General features: G+C 40.4%; 1 long non-coding RNA gene across 1 annotated transcript in view; it reads left to right on the top strand.

Moving 5' to 3' along the window:
* Positions 1 to 24,132, top strand: part of LOC143435103 (uncharacterized) — a 109,273-nt gene that overhangs the window by 18,259 nt on the left and 66,882 nt on the right. The window contains exon 2 of the long non-coding RNA XR_013105104.1: positions 23,451 to 23,539. This is a non-coding gene — a long non-coding RNA (uncharacterized LOC143435103). The remainder of the gene's footprint in view (positions 1 to 23,450; positions 23,540 to 24,132) is intronic.

The following is a 24,132-nucleotide window of genomic DNA, read 5'->3' as shown; positions in this document are numbered from 1 at the left end:
CATTAATGACCCCTAATTCTTATCAACTAGGTTTGACTTTCCAGAAATTTCCTCATTTGCACTTCCTTGACAGTTCAGATTCAATCATTTACTAGCAGACCTCTTAAGAAACACTGATGCTTTTTTTCTTGAATATTTATTCTTTAAAACTTTGTATGTGTGTTTGGCTTGCATATGTGTGTATGTGTGTGCACGTGCGTGTGTGCATGTCTGTGTGTTTACCACATACTTGCCTGGTGCTTTCTAAGGCTAAAGAGGGTGCTGAGTATCCTGTAACTGAAGTTATGGACAGTTGAAAGCTGCTATGCTTACTTTGAATTGAACTCCAGTCCTCTGGAAGAGCAACTATGGCTTTTAACTGCTGAGCTAACTCTCCAGTTGGTACAACTTTAGAGTAGTGGTCTCATCTTTCCTAATGCTATGACCCTTTAATACAGATCCTCATGCTGTAGTGACCCCAAACCATACAATAATCTTGTTGCTACTTTATAACTGTAATTTTGCTATTGTTATGAATCATAATGTAAATAACTGATATACTGGATATCTGATATATGACCCCGGTAAAAGGGTCATTCAACCCCCAAAGGGGTTGTCTCTCATAGCTTGAGAACCACTGTGTTAGAAGAAAAAAGGAAGCAAGGTAAATGGATATGGGATTTCCACATATTATGCTACAGATACTAATCTGGGGACTTTGTGTAGTGTCTCTCAACATGTAATCCTCAGGTACTGTCCCTGTTTTTTGATGAGATATTGACTGAGGCTCAGCAGAAAAGAGCATCTGTTTTAAGGTGACAAAGTGTGGTTGGAATTGGAGCCAAATCCATGTGACACTAACCTTGTTACTGCAACACCATATTTCCTCTTGGCTTTACTAATGAGTAGAGAAAATAAGTAATTTATGGACTAGCCTAGTGTTTTACCAGTGGACATGAAGAACAAATTCAGGGGGTAGTAAAATTCCACACTTAATATTTATTTCTAACAGAATCAATCTCTTTTTGCCTCACTCAGTCATCTTAAAATTAATGAGTTCAAATCCTGTGAGCTGACGGGGACAACTGACAGATGAAATCAAGGGTCCTGAAAATGAAAGACCAGAAATGAGGAAGGATTTCCATTTTATTAACAGTGGTAAGATAATTGTGGCTGACACTAGGTGTTGTGCAGATGGATATCTTTTCTATTACAATTGAGTTCACATGGTACCATCTTGCATCTTCACATATATATAAATATATAAAAATATATATGTAAATATATAAATATACATATAAAATATATAAATATATAGAGAGGAAAAGCCTTAGGTTTTAGGTTTAGTTCTTAACTTATTCCATGTCTAGGTGTTTTGGATGTTGGCTTAGTGGAGGTATTCTTTTAATTGTACTGTGATGGCTTTAATTTCTTGTTCTCCTTTGTCTGAATGCTTTTGATGACCAATATACTCATGTTCAGAAGTTAGCAAGGGCTCCCAACCAGTAACCTCCCCTAGCTGTGTGTGGGAAAACAATTGGGAATCTCACTTTGGGAGGTTTAGGGGCATGGATATGAATTGTTCGAGCACACTGTGGACTGCCTTTAGGGATTCCCAGAGAAGACCGAGACTTTAGATGTGCCTTTCTCTTCTACATCTCCTTGATCTCAGGAAAGTTTGCTGAGGTACCATCTTAATTTTAGAATCCTGCTGAATGCTTCAGTAAGAATCCAGGTTTACCTGTGGTACTGGTGAGATCAATCTTTTCTTTTTTCATTTGCAAAACCCAATACCACAGTTCCTATAATTCAGCCCCTTGCCTCTCTCCCAGTCTCCATTGCTGGTGAGAAAGCATCATTGTGGGGAGCCACAGAAGGCAGATATCATCCTTGCAGCCATCTTGAGCCATATACCCTGACAAAAGACTTGATTACATCAGCCTGCAACAGCTGAGCACACTCTGATAACATCTTGTTTTAGATACCCAGGATCTTCCCTTGGGTGTGTGAGACTTAAAGGTGTGATTTAGAGCCAAGACTCAAGGGCGTGACTTAGAGGTCAGATTTAGAGATAAGACCTAAGGGTGTGACTTAAGGGTGTGATTTAGAAGTGAGACATATAAAAGGGAGAGGCAGACAGAAGAGTTCAGTACAACTATGACTACAACTTGGAGTAGGAACTAGGCATTGAGGAAGAAGACACTTGGACTAGAGAACTGGGAATAAGAATTATTATTAGGTAGTAGGCACTTGAGTCTTGGCACTTGGAGAAAGAACTTGGAACTGGGAAAGAGACTAGCAACTGGAACTAGGATTAGGTGCTAGGAACTAGGGACTCAAGACTTGGGACTTGGAGAAGAAGAGAGACTGAAGAATAAACGGGATTGAATCACACTCTGTCTGGTCTCCATTCTTTGAGTCCATCCTCACTCTCTCTCTTGCTGAACCCTGACCCGTGGATTGGAGCAGCTTGGGGCAGTGCAGGCTCTAACAGTTTAGCCCCCAAGGCTTTTGGCAGTTCGGGTTTCAATACTGACAGAGTGGCCTGTGACATTTTGGCCCCCAAGTGTGGGGCAGCTCGGGCCGCAACACATCATCACTCCCATTGCCAGACATTTAACTGTCTATTATCCGTACCATCTGCTGTAGATTTTTCTGTCTTATTTTAAGATTTTAATGAAGCTTTTTAAAATTTGTTCATTTTACATCCCGTATACTAACCATTCCATTAAGGACTCAGCTCAGATTTCCTCAGCCATCTGGAAGAAGATTGGATCAATCTCATATATATTATTGATTTTGGAACTGACTCATAACTTTTTTTTGAAGATTTATACAGTTTTTACTCATTGATCATGGTCCAGAACATTTTAGCCCACCGCTTAAATTTTATTCGCAATATGGTATTTCCTTGCTGCAAAAATATTATATATAGCAATTTTTCTTGATCTTGGTTTGGCTATCTTTAAAACTGATATGATGGTGGAGCAGGACAGGACAGGAGGATATTATCTGCTAGGTATCAGTATCAAAGATAAACTCCCAGAGCTTTCTAGTCTCCTCTCACTCAGTCTTTAAGAATTTCTGACTTTGAATTTGGTTAAGCACATTGCTCTCTTTCTCTTTTTTTACATCTTTTTCATGGATTCTTTTTGATTTATTTTTTATTTTTTTTTATTATTATTTTTTCTACAGTCCAGTCATTACCTCCTTCCTGGTTTACCCTCCCATAGTTCTTCATCCCATTCCTCCTCTCCCCTATCTCCAAAAGGATGTTTCCCCACACCCCTGCCAGGTCTCCCCACTCCCTGGGGCCTCAAGTTTCTGGAGGGCTAGGTGCATCTTCTCCCACTGAGGCCAGACCAGGCAGTCCTCTGCTGTATATGTGTCAGGGGCCTCGGACCAGCTGGTGTATGCTGCCTGGTTTGTGGCTCAGTGTCTGAGAGATCTCAGGGGTCTAGGTTAGTTGAGATTGCTGGTCCTCCTACATGGTTGCCCTCCTCCTCATCTTCTTCCAACCTTTCCCTAATACAATCACAGGGGTCCCTGACTTCAGTCCAATGGTTGTGTGTTTGTATCTGTGTCTGTCTCAGTTAGCTTTTTCTTGGGCCTCTAAGAGGACAGCCATGCTAGGGTTCTATCTATAAGCATACCATAGTGTCAGGCCTTGGGTCTCTAAGCCAATGGTTCTCAATCCGTGGGTCGTGATCCCTTTGGGTGGTGTTAACTAACTTTTTACAGGAGACACATATTAGTTATTCAGCATATCAACCTTCTTAATGTTAAGACCCTATAATATAGTTTCTTATGTGGTGTTGACCCTCTGGCCATAAATTAATTTTTGTTGCTACTACATAACTATAATTTTGTTACTGTTATAAATCATAATATAAATATCTGATATGCACCCCCCAAAGGGTCATGACTCGCTGGTTAGGAACAGATGCTCTTATAGTAAAGATGGTAAACCCTAAGAGTGTTGAGGTCTTATGCTTTTTACTTATTATCTCTAGAGAGTATCATCTAAGTCTCAGTAAATACCAGGTAAATGAATATAACTGCCTGCCTGGTGGACCAGTCCTAAGGGCCAGAAGTAGGAAGCCTTTGGAAGTTTGCATCAAACTGATTAGGAAGTTCCAGGAAGTATTTTTCTTTATAAAAAGTTAGTATTCTTTAATTTTTCTATGTAATGATTTTAGTTTGTCCCTATTTACATATAAACACAGCAACTTCATTTTTTTTTAAATAGAGAGATTCTATAGAAAAGCCCAAGTGTGATTTACTGTTCTGTTTCTAGGGAAATGTCCCACCCCAAAAGGCAGAGAGTACTTTGGAGTTGGGCAGGAGTGTGTGTGAGCTGTAGTGCCTCTTCCTGGTGAGCACTGAGTCTGTTAGATGAGGCTGCTGATGAAGAGCAGATGAGACAACATTCCATGATACAGAAAGGTCTCCAGGGTCTTGGCTGACCTAATCCCCACTGGCCCTGCCTTCCTTTCCTTCACTAAATTCCACCAATAATACTTTTTTATGGGTTTGCTAAGCCAATGGTTGTCAACCTGTGGGTCGTGACCCCTTCCAGGGGTGGGGTTAACTATCTTTTCACAGGAGTCACATATCAGATATACAGCTTATCAGATATTTATATTACAATTCATATCAGTTGCAAAATTACAGTTATACAGTAGCCATAAAAATAATTTTATAGTTGAGGGTCATGACAACTTGAAGGACTACATTAAAGGGTCACACAATTATGAAGGCTGAGAACCACTGCTCTAGGCTCTAAGCGTCTGTGCATCTCCCATGGAAGATGTGCACACCGCTCTCTACTTCTCCATTCTTTTACTGGTTAATTCTTATTGGTGCTTCTGAACTCAGCCAGAGTCTCACTGTCTCAAAGAAGCCTTCCGCAGTCTCCAGCTAAGTGGGATCCCCTATGAAGTGCACCATGAGCATCACAAGACTTCTCATAATTGTTGTCAAAGTGAATAATTGTGTAATTAATCACTAACTCACTCCTTCCAGAGTGTCATATAAAGTATTTCACTTCCATCTCATTTTCCCAACTGCTTTTTATTTTTTAAGGCTTTGCATGGGAAAGTAAGAATAATGGAAAGAGACAAGGACCTAAATGAATGTTCCCCTGACCTCCTGCAACTGTCTAAATGTTTCTCCCTTGGCTATTCCTTTGAATCTCATAATTCTCAGCTCTCCTACTGCAACAGAATGCTATGGAAGCTTTGGGAAAGTAAAGACAACAACTTAAGATAGTCTGGGTTCTGTTCATCAGCCTTTTAAAATGTTTTCTGGATGATTTTAACATGTAACGAGGGTTGACAACCACTGCTCTAGGCAAGGATTTTTTTTTTTTAAAGACTTTGAGTGTACAAAGCTCTTTGACCATGAAAGTTGTGTATCAGTTGGAGTAAGTGAAGCAGCTTAGCACTTAGCAGCACTTCTGCATTGACTTTGGTTCTGGTGATGTACTATGGTCCTGAAGATACACTAAGGTCCTGAAGATGCACTATGGTCCTGAGGATACACTATGATCCTGAGGCTACACTATGATCCTGAGGATGCACTGTGGTTCTGAGGATGCACTGTGGTTCTGAGGATGCACTATGTTCTTGAGGATGCACTATGGTCCCAAGGAGGGGGAAGGAAGAAGAGAGAAGAAGAAAGCTGGTAATATTTTGGATGTGTACAAGACCACGTGGTCATGATGAGGTGGGGCCCTGTGAAAGCAAACCCCATCTTCTTCCACACTTTGCTGAGGGAAGGTTTTGTCTATATGTACTAGGACACTTGTTATTTTCAGGTAGTAAATAATATAAGGTATTCTTGAATGTGCCTTCTTCCTGACAGAATGTTGGATAGAATGGCTTTAGTGTGGGAACAGCTCCCAGGATATTGGCGCTGGAAGGTGCTTTGGAGGGGAGTGGTTTGAATATGCTACTCAATGCCAGTTGGCAAAGATCCTGGGGCAAAGTAAGCAAGCTTTAGCTTCAAAGAATGAATCAGTAGAGTTTTAAAAAGGAGGGAAGTGGTAAAAAATATAGAATAATAATTTGGGTATAAAAACTCTCTGATGCTAAGTTTTAAAAAAAGGCTAGGTATTTTCTGTCCTAAAGGCCCAACTCTGCCAATCACCCGTTTTTGTACAGCTTGTAACTAATAGTGCATTTTATATTTTCAAATGGCTGAAAATAATCAAAAGAAGAATTATATTTCATCACCTATGAAAGGTATATGAAATTCAAATTTCAGTGTTCATAAATAAAATATTACTGGAACACAGCCACACTCCATCCATTTATGTGTTCCTGCCCACAGCTGCTTCTGCTATACAAGGGCAGAGTTGAACAACTGCTGTACACTGTGTAGCCCACAATAGCACAGCTACTTACTGTCTGGTTCTTTATTGACACATTTTGCTGATCATTGTGTTAATGAACCAAATAAAAATCTTACTAGAAAGATTAACCATGAGTGGTAAAGGAGACCAAAGGAAGAAGAGTAGAGGGTAAAGAAAAATCATGATTAGATTGCTAAGTACGTTACACAGTTTCTCCACGATCCCAGGGTAGAGTTAGGGTCCTAACAGAGGACAGGCATGAGCTAAAACTGAAATGTTTGGAAGACGATGATACAATGGACGGCTTCAAAGGTGAAAGCGATGGTGGCCAGCCATAAAATACTTCATGGCTACCAGTAAAGAAGCCGTTGTCACCTCTAGGCCTGAAGATTTGAAAGAAGGGGAGAGTTTCCAGAATCTAGAATAAAGGAAAGATACAGACAGGCCAACCTTCAAAGTAGTAGCAGCCGCAGGCAAAGGACATAGCTATTCACACAAGACTCATGGAGGCCACATTTTGCCCCCTTTCCAGTTTCCTACTTAAATAAGAGTCTATTGGAGACAGCCCAGGTGTCTACTGAAAACAACTGGAAGTTTGCAGAGGGATTTTTTTTTTTTTTTTTTTTTTTTTTTTTTTTTTTTTTTTTTTTTTTTTTTTTTGTACCAGTCGCATACCTCAGTGGAGTAGAAGTAAGGCTAAGGAAGAGACAAAAGGACATTTGGGCACAAACAGAAGCTGCCTTACATAAGTGGGTACCACCATTGCTAACAGCCTACTTTCTCAGTGTTTTATATGTGATGGAAGTTGGCTCTGATCCCATGAACAATTTGCACAGGTGGGATGGAATCTGACAACATCAGATTCTAAGAGCTGCTGTATGAACCCTTATGTCACATAGTGGATATGGGACTGTAAGACAATTTAGTTTTCTTTTTTTCCAGTTCAGGAATGTCTTTTACTCTATCTTTTGGCCACAGCATAAATAGCTTTTTAATAGGGACCAGTTATATCCTTGAAGTTATTTCTCTCTTTACGGAGTGATCATTGTTATGGATTGAAAGTTCTTTATAGTGGACAAACTTGGGAAGCACTCATTACAAATATATAGAAATTAGGGGCTTCAGAGATGGGTTGGGGGGCGGGGTTAAGAGTGTAGAATTTGGTTCCCAGCACCCATACCAGCTAGCTCAAAGCCATCTGAAACTTCAAATCTCAGAGTATCTAATACCACCTTTGGCTCCAGACTCCTAAACTCATGTGCACAAACCTGCATACAAACATATAATTAAAAATAACAATTTTCTTTGAGACAGGATTTCTCTATGTAGCTCTGGCTGCCTGTGTACATAGACCAGGTTGGCCTCAGAGATTCACTTGTCTCTGTTTTGGAGTACTGGGATTAAAGGTGTGTGCTATCATGACTAGCTAAAAAAAATAAATCTTAAAAAGCAAAATATAAAAATTAAACACACCAAAATATGATGCTCTGGCTTTTCTTTTTCTCTCACTTCCTTGTTGGGAGCCGACTTTAGTAGAAAGCGGCTAGATCAACTTTGCAGCCATCTGGAACTATATACCCTGATGAAAGACTTGGTTTTCAAAAGCCTATTAACAGCTGAAGCACACTCTGATAAATATATTGTTTATCCCACATAGCTTGTTTTGCTGTTTAGTGACCTCAGCTGTATGGTGCACGTGGCATGAGTTCATGGGCTCCTGGCAGGGTTTATAAGCTGCGCCCGGGAAGGGATGGGGGCTCGCCATCTTGACTACCAACGGCTAAGCATCCTGAGTAAACTGCTGTGAGAAGGAACAGGTTGTTCCGTGTCTTAATTCCTGCTGGTCAGGGTTGGCGCGGCACACTTCCTTAGGTTTTTTCACTTCAAAGTTGGTAGAGAAATCCTCCCAGTATTCTTTTATGTTGCACCCCTCAGCACCCCCTTATGTAACATTTTGTTTTTTTTTTTTTCATCCAGTTGTGTATTTTTAATGTCCTACTTCAGTTCGATGGTCACTTCCCATAGTCTAAAGCATCTTTCAAACTCATAGCCTTTAAGCAGAAGGTACAAAGGCAGACCTTGGGCTAGCCTTTACTATTTCTGTTGCTCTTTTTTGTTTTTAAGTTGGGTTAAAAGGCATGGGAGGTGGTACCAAGGCTCTCAATGGCTGCCAGCCTTGTATGAAGCAGCAGAAGTGGGCGAAGAAGTGAGGGTGGTCAGGGGTGACATGTGGCTGGCTCTGCACTGTGTCCCCCACACATCTTAGGATGCAGGTCAGAAAGCAGGCCACATTAAGCTGCACATCAGTCTTTTGTGTCTTTTGTACAGTAGCAGGCAGGTGCACTGCTGCCCCTACATTTTTTGCTACGGTGACAACAGGGCAGCTTTAATTTGTTAGTCCCCAGGAGTCCATGAAACAGGATGTGGTTTCTTTCTCAAAACAAAATCTGAAGGCTGTGGATGCCAGTGATGGTCATAGTGATAATAACACAATTCAGTTTTAATCCTTGGGATATCTTTAATAGTTCCATCATTTATGTCCAGAGACTCATTTGTATTTTCATATTTATGACTCGTTTTATAAATAACTTCCAGAAGTAAAGTCAGAGATAGTGTTAAAAACAAGTATTAGAAACTCTAATAAAAAAGCTAACAAAGCAACAATTTTATATTGATTTATTTTTAAAATTGTAAGCGCTGATGTTGAGGGGTGAGAGGGTATGGACAACAATGCATGTGTGGAGGTCAGAGGACAACTTTTGGAAGTCGGTTCTGTCCTTCTGTCATGAAATTTTCAGGGATGAGTTCAGGGTGTCTGGCCTGTACCTGCTGGGCTATTCTATTCCTTATTTTATTTTAAATAAATAAAAAAGTCTGCATCTTTCCACCTTAGTTGTTTTTTAAGTGTTTGGATAATAGTCACTCACTACAATAACAAGGAACAAATGCCAACATGCAATATCCTATTGCATATTTGTTTTAGCTCAGTGGGCATAGGTATCCAGAATGGGCCCCTTTCACTGAAGGCCGTTAACTATCATCAGTAGATACATATAAACATATCTGGCTCATAAATAAGGATTCCAGATTCTTGCAATTACATCATCAAAATAAGATGTTTTTGAAAACATTGGTGGCTCATAGTCAAGCCACCATTTAAGAGAGAACACATAACTTCTTTGCTTCATAATTGCTAAGCACTTTCACATTTAGGTTTATAAACATCATTAGAGTTATTAATTCATTTGTGTTTGACTGCATTAACCTTTCCAGGCACATCTGCCTCATGACCAATGTCAAAGGAATTTTGTTTTAGGGTCATTGGAGGAGAGAGCAAATCAGTACCTCTCAGGTTTATGATGGGATCACAGACATTCACAGTGATATTCTTCTTATTGAGTGGCTCATTTGTTGAGAACATTTTACTTTTTTTGTCCTTAGTGTCACTGAATTAAGCCAAGACTTTTAGAAAATCCACCTAGGATACATCGCCTGGAAATTCACATTCTGAGATCTTGCTTATAAGACCTTTCTTAATATTAGTGTAATTTGTCTAATAGTTGTGAACATATTATTCTATATATTTTATTATTTTGCCTTATATGTATAGAATAAACATGTATTCATACATAAGTGCATTAAAAGATTGAGGAAACCCCACAAAGATGGCGCCTCTCTCCTTGAAGGCTATAATTTTGGAGGTAGGACAATAGAAAAATTGAGAGTGATACAGTAGTGGTATTTTGTTTTATTATTGCATCAATTTCTTAGGGAATTCCATATATTTTCATTCCACATTCATTTTAGTATTCTTAATCATAGTTGGATGATAACTGATAGATAAGGATCAAATCATGCTCAGAATGATACCCAGATATTTCAAAGATATTTCAAGATAAAAGGAAAAATAAAGCCACGAAGGCCCCATATGCATCTTATGCTTATAAAATTACAAGATAGAATGAATTTTATTTTTCTAGAGAATTCAATTTTCTTCTTGTTCATTTGTAAACTTCTAATAAAGAGTAAAATCAATAAAACAAATTCGAATGAAAAAAAAAATCAAGTTCAAACGCTGAGATGGGGTCCTATGCTCTTCAGCGTTAGAGGTGCTATGTGCTAGGTCCCACGTGAAGATGTTCAAGATGCTAGCATACAGAGCTACACGGATCTGGGCGTTTCCGTTTGCCATGCTGACAGATCTGGAGAATGATTGCAGACGTGAATCAACAAGGTGAATACATTTAATTCTATGGCAATTATACCCTTAAAATGACCTAAACACTCAGTTCTGCTATGTATATTTTCCATCACAAGAAATCCAGTCATATTTATTAAATGCCTATTTTCTGTCAAATACATGATTATCCCGATCTGTCATCATCACCCTCATATAAATATAAATGCCCTTTCCTTACGTGTGTGGGAAAGGCTTGCAGAGACTAAGCTGCCTCAGATCATAACTGGACAGCAACCAGCAGGAGTGAGTGCTTAGCAGGAAGCCCCAGAGCCTGCTCCTCAGTGCTGTGCTTGCTACTGTGCTAGTGGCATGAGGCAGGACAGACCAGGGAAATAAATAGTCCAGTCACTTTTGCCATGTCCTCTCTTTTTCTACACTCTCTCCTTTTCTCTTTCCCTCTTTTTCTCCCTCCCTCCCTTCATCCCCTCTTTGTTTCTTTCTTTTCTTCCTTTCTTCCTTCCTTCCTTCCTTCCTTTCTTTCTCTCTCTCTCTCTCTCTCTCTCTCTCTCTCTTTCTTTCTTTCTTTCTTTCTTTCTTTCTTTCTTCCTTCCTTCCTTCCTTCCTCCCTCCCTCCCTCCCTCCCTCCCTCCCTCCCTCTCTCTCTCTCTCTCTTTTCTTTTCTTATTTTTACTTTTTTTTTATTAAAATATTTTTATCCAATATATTTTGGTCACATTTTCCCAGCTCCTCCTAGATCCTCCCTACCAATCAACTTCATGGTCTCTTTCTCTCTCCCAACACCAAGAAAATTAACAACAACAACAACAAAGCCAAAATAAATTCAAAAGAAAATAATACAAAAAATGCCAAAACAAGGTAGATATATAAAAAAATAGTGGAGTCCTTTTGTGTTGGCCAACTAGAGAGCATGGGGCCTGCCCAGGAGTATGGTTGATATATACAGAGGCACTCCTCCTAGCAGGTCTGCCCGAAATGGAATGTTTGTTTGTTTTTAAATCAAATATCTACCCTAAAGCTCAAGGATCTATGTGCAAGAGGAGGTGGAAAGACTTTTAAAAGCCAATGACTCCTCTTCCAGACACAAAAAGACTGACACAAATGTAGCAGAGACTGTGACATGCACAAGGCCTGCATGTATCCTTCCTCTTTCTAAACGTTCATTCTGGGCTAGGTTTCCTTAGCTTCTCTTACAATCACTCCTGGTTTCTTTGAAGACTCCTTAAAAAGCAGTCTTTACAAGTAATAACATGTGCATTTTTTTTTTTTTTTGCTAAAGTAGTTACTGACACCCTTTGAAGTGAAGATGAACATTACCTATGTCCCAATGACCAAAGACAAACAGTTTCCCACAGCCCATCTGTCCTGAGCTGCATCTGTGCAGCTCCTCCTGTGGGCGCTGATGAAGAATGGCTAGGGCGATTTCCATCGCTCCTCCTTGCACTAGCTCTGTAGATTTCAAGCCCAGTTTGATTTGATTATGTCTTGAGGAAAGCCATATGAGATTAGCTAGGTGTTAGTTGAATTGTTCTCTGGAAGTTAGGTAATGAAAAGAGAAATTTAATTATCGCACCATTCTAGAGAGTTTTATGAATGAAATGCACACATAAGCATTAACATTCTTTTTTTATATATTTTATTTACATTTCAGATGCCCTCCCCTTTCTCCATTTCCCCTCCCTAGAAAACCCCTGTCCCATTGCCCCCTTTTCCTTTTTGCTTTTATACATTTTTTTAAAAAATGTTAATCAAAGGCTTTATAAGTTTGGTAATGCTCAATCAGAAGTGTAACCCAATACCCAACCTAGATATATAAACTATCTTTGACTGGTGGAGACACATGAACATCTGCCTCCATGCCCCCCCTTCTCTCTCTCATCACCTAGCTTCACCCTTCCTGTTAAAATAAAACTTTTCTCTTAAAATGCAATTAGAGCATAATTACTCCTAATTGTACCAGTGAGGTACAAGATAGTCCTAATACCCAGTCCATCATTTTGTTGACTAACCAGAACCTCTGTCATCTCTCCTAACTAAAACACTTAGTTTTGAACCTGGCTTTTTTCTTGGCTTTAGAATGAATGTCAGCTGAAAACCATCCACTCAGATCTTTTCTCTCAAAGTAAATAGCCAGGATTGGCTATGAGACTATAGGTTTTCAATCCCGTCAGAAATCTAGAATGACTGAGTTAACTGAGATTATGGGAAGCACTAAGCATAGCTTCTAAAACATAGCCAATTTATAGAGACTGCTGAACACCTGGAAAGCCCCTATACTACGGAACGTTGGAGCATCAAATCTTCAGCCTTCTGGCCCAGAATCATCTGACAGACCTTAGTGATGCAGAATTATTAAGGGCTGATTACTCTGTCTAGGCAGATATAATCAGTCGACTATTAACACTCTTTTCTAATTAAAATTACATTGATGTGAGTAATACAGCATGTGTAGGCAGCAGAATAATGGCTGCCATTTGTGGGGAAGGTTAAATAGCATTTCTCACAACTCAAAGCTAAATATTTTTAGGGGAGGGATGAAATCAAGGTGAAGGGCAGGGAGTGTCTCAGAGTTGCAGTTCCTGCCTGGGTCAGCTGAGGGCAGTTGGTGTGGGAGAGCCATTGTCTATTTTTAGATTCTACTCCTCATGTCTGGTGAATGGTCTTTTCCTTAGGTAGAAGGCTATTTGAGGCGCTCAGTTAGAGAGAAGGCACTCAGATTGATTACTTATTGCTTCTCCAAGTGGTCCTGAAACTACCTGAATTATCGGCTAGAAATGAAGATTCTACCGTTCCAGTCTTAGTCCACAGAGTCAGGAATCCCGCGGGTGATTCTTCTTTACTATAAGAGTCTGAAAATTATCACTCTTAGGGCTTCTGTTCAAGTGGAATGGGGGATTAAACACCAGGATTTATGGGCCGGCTATAGGGTCATATAGGCTCTGCCACAGGAGCCAGGAAGCACAGAGATCAAAGATCTCCTTCAGGAGACCTTTATATGACTAGTTGGAAATTCAAAATGGATGTGACATAGACCTGCCATCAGATGACAGCGACTTTGGCAAGCCTGAAGTAAGGAAGGTAGTGGGTAGGTATTCATCTTCCCCATCCAGAAGGTCTAAAAGCACCTTGTGTGCTGGGACTTGAGGGCTGTTGGGGGCCTAAGTTCTGTTTTGTGATATCCATATGCCTTCCTTCACTTGGCCATGAGAAGAAGATTAAATTCACAATTTCAGTTTCCCTTTACACCTTTGCAAACCATGGGATACTCTGTTGTCAACTCAACAACCAAGTTTCACCCATGTGAGCCATGTCCAGGGCTCAGTCAACACACTTGCTTGCTGAAACTGATCTAGATGTAACCGCTCCTACAGACTTCTTAGCTCCTGGTGATAAGAGTATAATGGACAAAGCACATGACACATGTTGAGAAAAAAGTCAGACAGTTGGGACTCAAATGCGTGTGCATATATGTGTTGGATTGCATGTTGGACTCCTGAGGGCAGTCTCTTGAGCATTGTGAATTTTGAGTTTATCCTCAGGGCACTAGGGAGCCATGGGAGTGTCTTGGGCTGCAGGATCAATTAGAATCTGATTTGTATGGAGCCTGAGAAGCTCTATGGCTGGGTGGTTAATTGGATCACATTAACAAGAGAAGCAGAACTGGGCCAAGTTATTTGTTTAGTTGTTTACTGAAACAAGAAGTGCACGTTTGGAAGGATTTGCTGCTAGGTAACCCACTATGTCACATTCTAGACCTGGACTCCACCCTTTTCCCTTGTCTTCATTGCTCATTTTTCTCAGGTCTGTGGGGGAAACAGACAGGACTCTTCTAGCTCCAAGTAGAAGATGAGAAAGAAAGTTCTGGGACTACACTCACACTTTATCTTGTGGGATTTTTTTTTATATGTTCTTCAAAAAATTCAAAATTAATGATTATAAAACAGGCACAAATGTTAATATCTAAGAATGTGCCAGGAGATTTGCTTCTTTCTTCTTCAAAAAGAAGCATGGGACCAGTGAGCCAGAAACCAGTAGAACTGGTTAGCAACCAGGGTCAGCAGGAGCCAAGGCCAAGGGAAACAGAGGGTGTGACTTTTCTGTATATCCTTTTTTTTTTTAAACTTTGAGTTTTACACCTTGATAATGGTTTACATCACCAAACAATTAAACAAAGAAACAAACAAACAACAAAACCAACCAAGCACACAAACAAGAAACCAACGAAGTTTAAATTAGCAAGGATAGAAAAAAAAGAAGGCTGAACTCAAAACAAAAGCAAAAAAACTATGTCAGACAGATTAAAAGATCATTAAGTATTACAGACTCTGGTGATAATTTTTAAGAATTTGTAAAGAAATCTTGGAGCTTATTTAGTTGGTCGCTGGTACTGTATGAGCTACAGTCATGGGGACCTCAGTTCCCACTGTGGGGTAAGGAAAAAGAGATAGCAGTATGAACTGGGTGGCGACAATTCTTTTTTGTTTAAAATTTTAAATTATTTAAGTTGGCATACAAAGTAGTGGATTGCATTCCAGCATTTTCATACATGTCTATCACTGTACTTTTTTTTTTTTTTTTCTAATTCATCCCATCCTTGATTACCCTCCCCATGGTCCCTTCACCCCCATTTGGTCCCTTTCCCCTCTGTTAGCCACCCCTTCTGCTTTCTTTCACATGTATCCTCTCAGCCACACCAGGCGACTCCTGCCTGAATTAGTTATCACCATGGGGCTATGGAATGCAACAGTGCTTCTCCATTTCTAAGTCCTGCCCCTACCTATTAGTTGGTATTATTCAGTAAAAAAGAGTGTTTTGTTTTCCTTCCCACTTTTTAAAAACTATTTGAATGGATGATTTTGTTAAGATTATGTACACACACACACACACACACACACACACACACTGTAGCTGTCTTCAGGCACACCAGAAGAGGGCATTTGATTCCACTACAGATTGTTTTGAGCCATGTGGTTGCTGGGAATTGAACTCAGGACCTTTGGAAGAGCTACTGCTCTTAACTACTGAGCCATCTCCACAGCCTCCCACTTTTATTTAAATATTAAATTATTTAACCCATTTTAAAAATAATATATTTCTTCTACTTGTCATTTAGTTGTTCATTGTTTCTTCAGTGGAAAATCCGTCAAGAGGAGTACTATGTCTTCTTGATATTTCACTAGCATACTAAGAAATGAACTTTTGGAATAATTAGTTTGTATCGAATCTGCTAACACTAATTCAATAGCACAGAACAAAAAGTAAATTTAAAAGTTCAAAAAGTGATGTCAGCTAGATACAATAAGTGATCTTTGATTGGACCCCAAAGATTCGTGTGAATGTCTTCATGAAAACACATGCATAGTCCTTCCGGTCTGGGCCAGAGCACTGAGCAGATCTTGGGTGGCAGCTCTGCCCCCAACATCCAAGAACCCAGAGGAAGCAGGGATCCCAGGCGCTCTAACTTGGACAGTGTCTTAGAAACTAGTTCTCAGATCTGAGGCCTGGATCAGACCTCTGCCAGGTCTGCTGTTGTGTGGACCCCGGATTCCACCTGAGACATACTGGAAGGTCCACTCAATCCAGATCCACAGAGGAACAAATGAACTCAGAGCTTCAGACAACATATCCTGAGATATTCTAGAGGAGACACTGCACCCAGAACAGCAGACACCTAGCTGGACTACTACCTTGGAGGCACCATATCCTGAGGCATCCTAGAGGTACCACTGTAATCAGTGCAGCTGGAAAAGATCACAGAGACATCTGGACCCCTAGGAGATCAGACACAAGCTAGATAACTAGAAAGACAGGCTTCAGTCAGAGACAGCAAGTACAGGCAGCACTAGAGTTAACCCGATGGCAAAAGGCAAGAGCAAGAATGTAAGCATCAGAAACCAAAGTTACATGGCATCATCAGAACCCAGCTCCCCCATCAGAGCAAGCCCTGAACACCCCATCACACCAGAAAAGCAGGAATCAGAATTAAAATCACTTCTCATGATGATGATAGAGGGCTTTAAGAAAGACATAAATAACACTCTCAAAGAACTTAAGGAGAGCACTGGTAGACAGATAGAAACCCTTAAAGAGGAAACACAAAAATCCCTTAAGGAATTTCAAGAAAATGCAACCAAACGGGAAAAGGAATTAAACAGAACCATGCAGGATCTAAAAATGGAAGTAGAAACAATAAAGAAATCACAAAGGGACAATACCCTGGAGATAGAAAACCTAAAAAAAAGATCAGGAGTCATAGACACAAGTATCACCAACAGAATACAAGAGATGGAAGAGAGAATCTCATGTGCAGAAGATACCATAGAAAACATTGACACAACTGTCAAAGAAAATGCAAAATACAAAAAGCTACTAACCCAAAATATACAAGAAATCCAAGACACAATGAGAAGGCCAAACCTAAGGATAATAGGTATAGATGAGGGGGAAGACTCCCAACTAAAAGGACCAGTAAATATCCTCAACAAAATTATAGAGGAAAACTTCCCTAACCTAAAGAAAGAGATGTCCATAAATATACAAGAAGCTTACAGAACTCCAAATAGTTTAGACCAGAAAAGAAATACTTCCTGCCATATAATAGTCAAAACATCAAATGTACAAAACAAAGAAAAAATACTAAAAGCAGTAAGGGAAAAAGGCAAAGTAACATATAAAGGCAGACCTATAAGAATTACACCAGACTTCTCACCAGAGACCATAAAAGCCAGAAGATCCTGGGCCGATATCATACAGACCCTAAGAGAACACAAATGCCAGCCCAGACTACTATACCCAGCAAAACTCTCAATCATTATTGATGGAGAAACCAAAATATTCCATGACAAGTCCAAATTTACACAGTATCTCAACACAAATCCACCACTTCAAAGAATAATTGGTGGAAAACTCCAACACAAGGAGGGAAACTACAACCTAGAAAAAGCAAGAAAGTAATCTTCCAAAAACCCCAAAAGAAGATAGTTACACAAACATATCTCCACGGATGTTAGCACAAAAGCTTGGATTAGCGAAGACTCAACCCACAGACCACATGAAGCTCATGAAGAAGGAAGACCAAGAGGGGATGCCTCAGTTCTACTTAGAACGAGAAACAAAAATGCTCAAGGGAACAAATAGGGAAACAAAACATGGAACAGAAACTGAAGGAGGGGCCATCAAGAGACCTTTCCACCTGGGTATTCACCCCATGTACAGCCACCTAATCTAAACACTGTTGTGGATGGCTGGAAGTGCATAATGTGAGGAACATGATATAGCTGTCTCCTTAGAGGTCAGCCAAAGACTAAAACATTCAGAGGACAATGTTCACAATTAACCACTGATATGATCAGGGGTTTCCCAATGGAGAACTTAGTGAGAGGACTGAAGGAGCAGAAAGGGTTATTGACCCCCAGGTGGAAAGCAACAATACCAAACAACCAGATCCCCCCAGGGTCTAAACCACCAGCCTGGGAACAAATAGGGAGGGACCCAAGACTCCAGAGGTATATGTAGGGGAGGATGGCCCTGTCAGACATAGGTGGGAGAGGAGTTTCTTGGTCCCATAAAAAAAAAAAAAAATGAAAAATGAATGAATGAACACACAGTGGGGGGGGGATGTGAGGGCAGGGAGGGGATAGTGAGGGGGGTAGGTGTGGTCACTGCCTCATAGAAGCATGAGGAGGGGGATGGGATAGGTTTCTGGGTGGTGGGAGGAAGTAGGCTAAGGGGATAAAATCTGAAACGTAAATACTACAACCAATTTTAAGAAGCGGGGGGGAAAAAAAAGTCTTCAGAACCAACATCTTTAAAAAAAAATGTCAGCCCCCTGGGGGGTGGGATTTTTTTTTTTTTTTCTTGATACTAAAACTTGTTCTGAGAATTGTATATTGCAGAATACACAGCCTTGGTGTATCTACTCATCAAGCAAGCATACTGAGCAGACCTGCCCAAACCTCTGATGTCCTGGAATTCCATCTGGATTCAGTGAAGACACGGCATCAGAGGCTTATCAACTTACTCTCCCCCCACCCCTCTTCTAAAATCTCAACGCCCTTAATCAGCTTGAAGAAGTTAAAGAAGAGTCAGCGCCCCTATTCCCTGAGCTTGGGGACTAATGTGGTTAATAATGGTCTGTCTTTCTAGAGACAAGTAGTGGTTTTGTTGGAACAGGGGGGATTAGCTAGGACTTACTGCATAGCCATAACCTACTGGTAGAAATCTGTATAATTATTATCAAGACGAAGTTATAAATTCTTAAATGGTACAAAATTTACTTTGATCTCAAATTTAAGGTTTTCATTGGTACGAGCCTCTTATTAATATAAAAATGAGATGAATATTGATACACTCATGGGCATTGTGCCTGTATAACACATTTAGGAATACAATGCCTAGACCCAGCCCTTTTTTAACTTTTTTAACTGATTTGGGACGGTTAACCTATGAGTTAAGGGACTATAGCAAATTCATATTTTTGAGTTTATTGTTAGGGTGCTTTCCATATTTTACTTAGAAATAGCTGAGAGGAGTTAACAGAAAACAGTCCAGGTTACCTTACATGGATAGTTGGTTTTCAAAACATCAGAAGTCCATAGAACTGATGCTACAAATATTTATATATTAATGTTCATATTGATTAGAGACCTGTCTGCTCCTGACAGCTTCCTGTCGTGGATTCTAAGAAGAAATTGAGCATCCTTGGAGTTACTCCAGTTGTGTGGTAACAGCCACTAGGCAAGAATTGCCTCTCTCCATCTACAGACAAATTACTGTCCAGAAAAGGACACACATGCAGAATAGTCGACTGATTATATCTGCCTAGACAGAGTAATCAGTCCTTAATAATCCTGCATCACCAAGGTCTGTCAGATGATTCTGGGCCAGAAGGCTGAAGATTTGATGCTCCAATGTTCGGTAGTATAGGGGCTTTTCAGGTGTTCAGAGGTCTCTATAAATTGGCTAAGTTTTAGAAGCTATGCTTTGTGCTTCCCACAATTATAGTTAACTCACTCATTCTGGATTTCTGAAGGGGTTGAAAACTTATAGCTATTTACCGTAAGAGAAAAGATTTGAGTGAATGGTCGTCAGCTGACATTCATCCTAAAGCCAGGTTCAGAACTAAATGTTTTAGTTAGGATAGATGACAGAGGTGCTGGTTAGTTAACAAAATGATGGACTGGGTATTAGGACTATCTTGTACCTCACTGGTACAAATTGGCATAATTATGCTCTAATTGTATTTTGAGAGAAAAGTTTCATTTTAACAGGAAGGGTGATGTGTAGGAGGAACTAAGGTAGGAGGAGTACTGAGAGGAAGAAAAGGAGTAAGAAGAGGAGGAGAAGAAGGATAGGAGAAGCTAGGTGATGAAAGAGAGAAAGAGGGGGGAGACAGGGAGGCAGATATTCATGTATCTCCACCAGTCAAAGATAGTTGTTATATCTAGGTCGGTCAGTGGGTTACACCTCTGACTGAACAATTCCAAACTTATAACGCTTATGATTAACATTATTTAAAAAAATGTATAAATGCAAAAAGGAAAAGGGGGCATGGGATAGGGGTTTTCTAAGGGGGGGGGGAATGGGGAAAGGGGATGGCATCTGAAGTGTAAATAAAATATATATATAAAAAAAGAAAACACATGCATATACACACTCAGAAACACATACAAATACACATATTCTACCTGAAACTATGGAAACAATAACTGAAAAACTGGGAAAAGGAGTCTGTATTATAGAACACTATTTTATCAGCTTCTTGAGTATGATTATTGTGTCTTTGGAGTGAGGATAATACTTTTTGTTCTTTTTAGAGTCTTTAGAATGTCATAAAGACAAGGCAAACAATTCTCTGATAACTAAATATAAATTGTGTTTGTGTGTACATACATAGGCGAGCATGTACATGTGCGTACATGAATTACACATGACACATAAAAAGCAAGTATATGCATTTAAGTGGATTTGTGTGCTATAGTGCTGTTTCTTCAACTGTTCTCCAAGTTTACCATTTTTTTTCAAAATAAGATGGGGTGGAAACTTGCTGGGCCAAATGAGAAAGGCTGTAGAAGGCAAGGCTGGAGAATTTTCAAACTTTAACATCTGCTGAATGTCCTAGAGCATCCCTGGGGGATGCACTACTGGAATGTGACTAGAGGCAAATGCCAGAACTCAGGTTGTCTTTTTTGCTGGGGCACAGCTTACTTACACTGCTTTGAATCTTCAAGCCTTGGGCTATAATGACACAGCTACGTGTTTTAAATACACGTTCAACATCCTTCCATCTCAAATACATGCTTCACAAACACAAAATCAAGGTCATGTTCCAGCTCCATCCCAAACCCCATCACTCAGCCAGAGGCACATTTATTGGCTCTTCTGGCAAGATGGGTTTCTATCCAGAGCTCTTCAAAAGTGATTTCAATTCTTTCTCATTAATCTAGCCATGGAATCACAGTGCCAGGATTGTGGAGGAGGGTATCTGAGGGATCCAGGGATCAGCAGTGCGGCTTATTTTCTGTCAAATCTGACTTTGTGGTTTTTATCTAATGCTTACTTGCCACACAGCTTCACACAGAAACAGGTTTGCCAGCCCACCTCCCTCCTCACCCTGCACCTCACCGGCTACAGATGCAGATTCCGATTCCTGAAGCTCTTGTTTGATGAGCTTCAGAAGGCCCCTCTTCTCATTTTTTTTTGTCCCCCTGAGTAAGGCAGCAACTGCTTTAAACTGATAAGGATGTGTTTTTGCTGCCCTATAGACAGTCATTTAGACTCTGAGATATGTGGCCACTGCCTTGAAATTCAAGCAATGGAAATGACATCACTATCAGCAGAGTCTTTATGATGAAAAATGACCCACATTAGGAAACAATCTGAACCCGAGGAAACTTCGGTGATCAATCATCACAATTATAATTTGCTGGTCTTTTATGTAAATCCAACCCACAGTGAAGCCTGGCTGAATGTGGGAGTTGGCAGAGAGAAATCCAGTGGAAAAAGAACATTAGTACAATGTAATTAAGAAAAAGGGAAAGCTTTGGATAATATATGCTTCTCAGGGGATCATTGCGTGCCTTGGGGACCCTGACAGATCCAAGCTGAAAGGGTTGCACCATCATCATTAACAACACTTGTTAAATGCCCAGGACACACAGGAATGGAGGAATGGGCAGGGCTTTGTGCCACAGTGAATTCATTGCAACAGGCCAAGACCCTTCCTCGGGTACTTGAACCCTCAGCAGGCTGTCTGCTGGATGGGTGGTAGGAAAGGGCAGCCATTCACATTTATCAGAAGAAACTGTTATGGTTTTGGAATGTTTGATTAGTTCCTCTCACACTTAAGTCATTTTGGGGGTCTAAGTTCTATGTAAGGTTGTGTTTCCAGCTGCAAGGTGGTCTGGGTAGAAGATTGGGGGAAAAAAAAAAACCTGCTTACAGGAAGTACAAGGACAATTGTTTTCAGAGAGCAAATGATATGGACACTTGGTAGTAAGTCTGGTTGTTATCCCCAAGAACATACTTCAATATACTTGGCCAGTCTCACTCTCTACATCAGTGGTTCTCAACTTCCTAATGCTGGTAAAGTGTTAATACTGTTAAAAAACCACCGCATGTTGTGGTGACCCCCAATCATAAAATTATTTGTGTTGCTACTTTTTATTTTTTTGTTTTTGTTTTTTTGAGACAGAGTTTCTCTGTGTAGTCCTGGCTGTCCTGGAACTCACTTTATAGACCAGACTGGCCTCGAACTCAGAAATCCGCCTGCCTCTGCCTCCGAAGTGCTGGGATTAAAGGCGTGTGCCATCACCGCCCCCGGCTGTATTGCTACTTTCTAACTGTCACTTTGCTAACGTTACAAATCATAATGTAAATTTCTGTGTTTTCTGATGGTCTTAAGAGACCACCCCCACAAAGGGGTTTTGACACATAGGTTGAAAACTGCTGCTTTACTCATGTCTTCATAGTCTTTGGGGTTTGTTCTATGCATTCTTCTTTCAGACCTGGAGGTAGGGAGAACATGAGTATAAGCAGATCCATGGGAGATGAGGAAGGACAGAGAGATTATTAGTGTGGCTGCACTGATTCCAGAAAACTGCAGAGAATAACCTTATCCAGTCATCTCCAGATGGTCCATACTCTTGGTCATGTGAAAAGAAGGAGAGGAATCTTATGTTGGCTCAGTTATCCTTTGCCAGAGGTCGCAGGTGCTAGAGATGTCCCCACAGCATTATTGCTTTGAGCTACTGAGTACTCCGAGTGTGATCTTTTCACATCCTGGCTTCTATCTGATAATACTAGATCCCCTTCAGCACTAGCCTACAGCCCTGCAAAATCATCTTGCAACTTATCTCAAAGCTGACTCACGTTGAGAGTGAGCCCTCCATCCTCCTACCTTTCTTTCTGTGCACTATTTCTCTCTATAGCTGCAGATAAACCATTTTATGTGGAAATTCCCTTGAGGCATGCCAACCTTCTATTGAAAACACATGACCCCGAAGGGCAGCAAATGAAGCCTGTATGGATTGTGACTGGGGATCTTATGTATATGACAGTTGAAATGGGTTTCAAACTAGTAAAGGGACAATCAGCCAGGACACTAGGGAAGGATGTTCATATAGTCCATATGTACATGTAGGAAAGACATGGGATTTAAAGGGAGACTTAAATCTATTTCAATTTAATTTTGACTAGGAGTTAGGCACTGTGCTCAGCCTCTCTATCATGTATGCCAGTCAGTCATTAAAACAACATGTTGGGCTATGTGACAACTGTATTTATTTATTTATTTTTGTTTGAGCCTGTGGATTGGGGAGGTCAAATGCCTTTTTTAAAGTCATCTTGTTGATGGGAGGAGGTGGAATTCAACCTTGTTACTCTGACTTCTAACACCTGTGCTTCATCATGCTCCTCTAGAGAAGAGGAAGACTGTGGGAGGAAATCTGTCAAGCTTCCAGGAAAGGAGGTTCCTGTTGTGGTCACCTCAGCACTACCTCAAGTTCAAGGTACTGTAGTTTTCTCTACTTCTCTAAGGTACCAGAGAAATGCTATAGTGGTAGCAGGAGACCATGTGCCATCTAGAGACCTATCAGCTCTCCGACAGATGTTCTGTTTTGACAGATTAACTCTAGAGCAGCTCTGGCATCTTATCCTTGGCATCAGCAGAGTACTCCATTGGTCACCTTCAGACTTACAGTGCCAACAGCTTTCTAGTTCAACCAACTAAACATTTTAAACACTACTGGCAAATGGTGGGCTGATTTATTCAGAGAGCTTAATGGGATCATATCTTTGGATTTACAAACGTCATTGGGCATGCTCCAGTTAACCTCAAGTGTAGTCCAGTGATTGATTCCAGGGAGCTCCATCTACTCAGTCTGTTCAGTGACTATGTTGTGTTGATAGGGGCTTGGTTTTCCTTGAAGGGAACAACCTGCCTTGTTTGGGGCAGAATGTGAAGACAGACATTTTGGAACATGTCCTCAAATGGAGAGCCTCTCCTGTTCCTCCAAGTAGCTGATACCTTAGCAAGTTGCTGTTTGTGTGCTGTAAAGTTAAGGAACTGGGCTTTCTGGAAGGCTTTGTCCAATGACTATGG

This window comes from Arvicanthis niloticus, chromosome 19, assembly GCF_011762505.2.
Source record: "Arvicanthis niloticus isolate mArvNil1 chromosome 19, mArvNil1.pat.X, whole genome shotgun sequence".
NCBI lineage: Eukaryota > Metazoa > Chordata > Mammalia > Rodentia > Muridae > Arvicanthis > Arvicanthis niloticus.
Note: the sequence above shows the minus strand (reverse complement) of the source record. Positions and strands in the feature narration are given on the sequence as shown.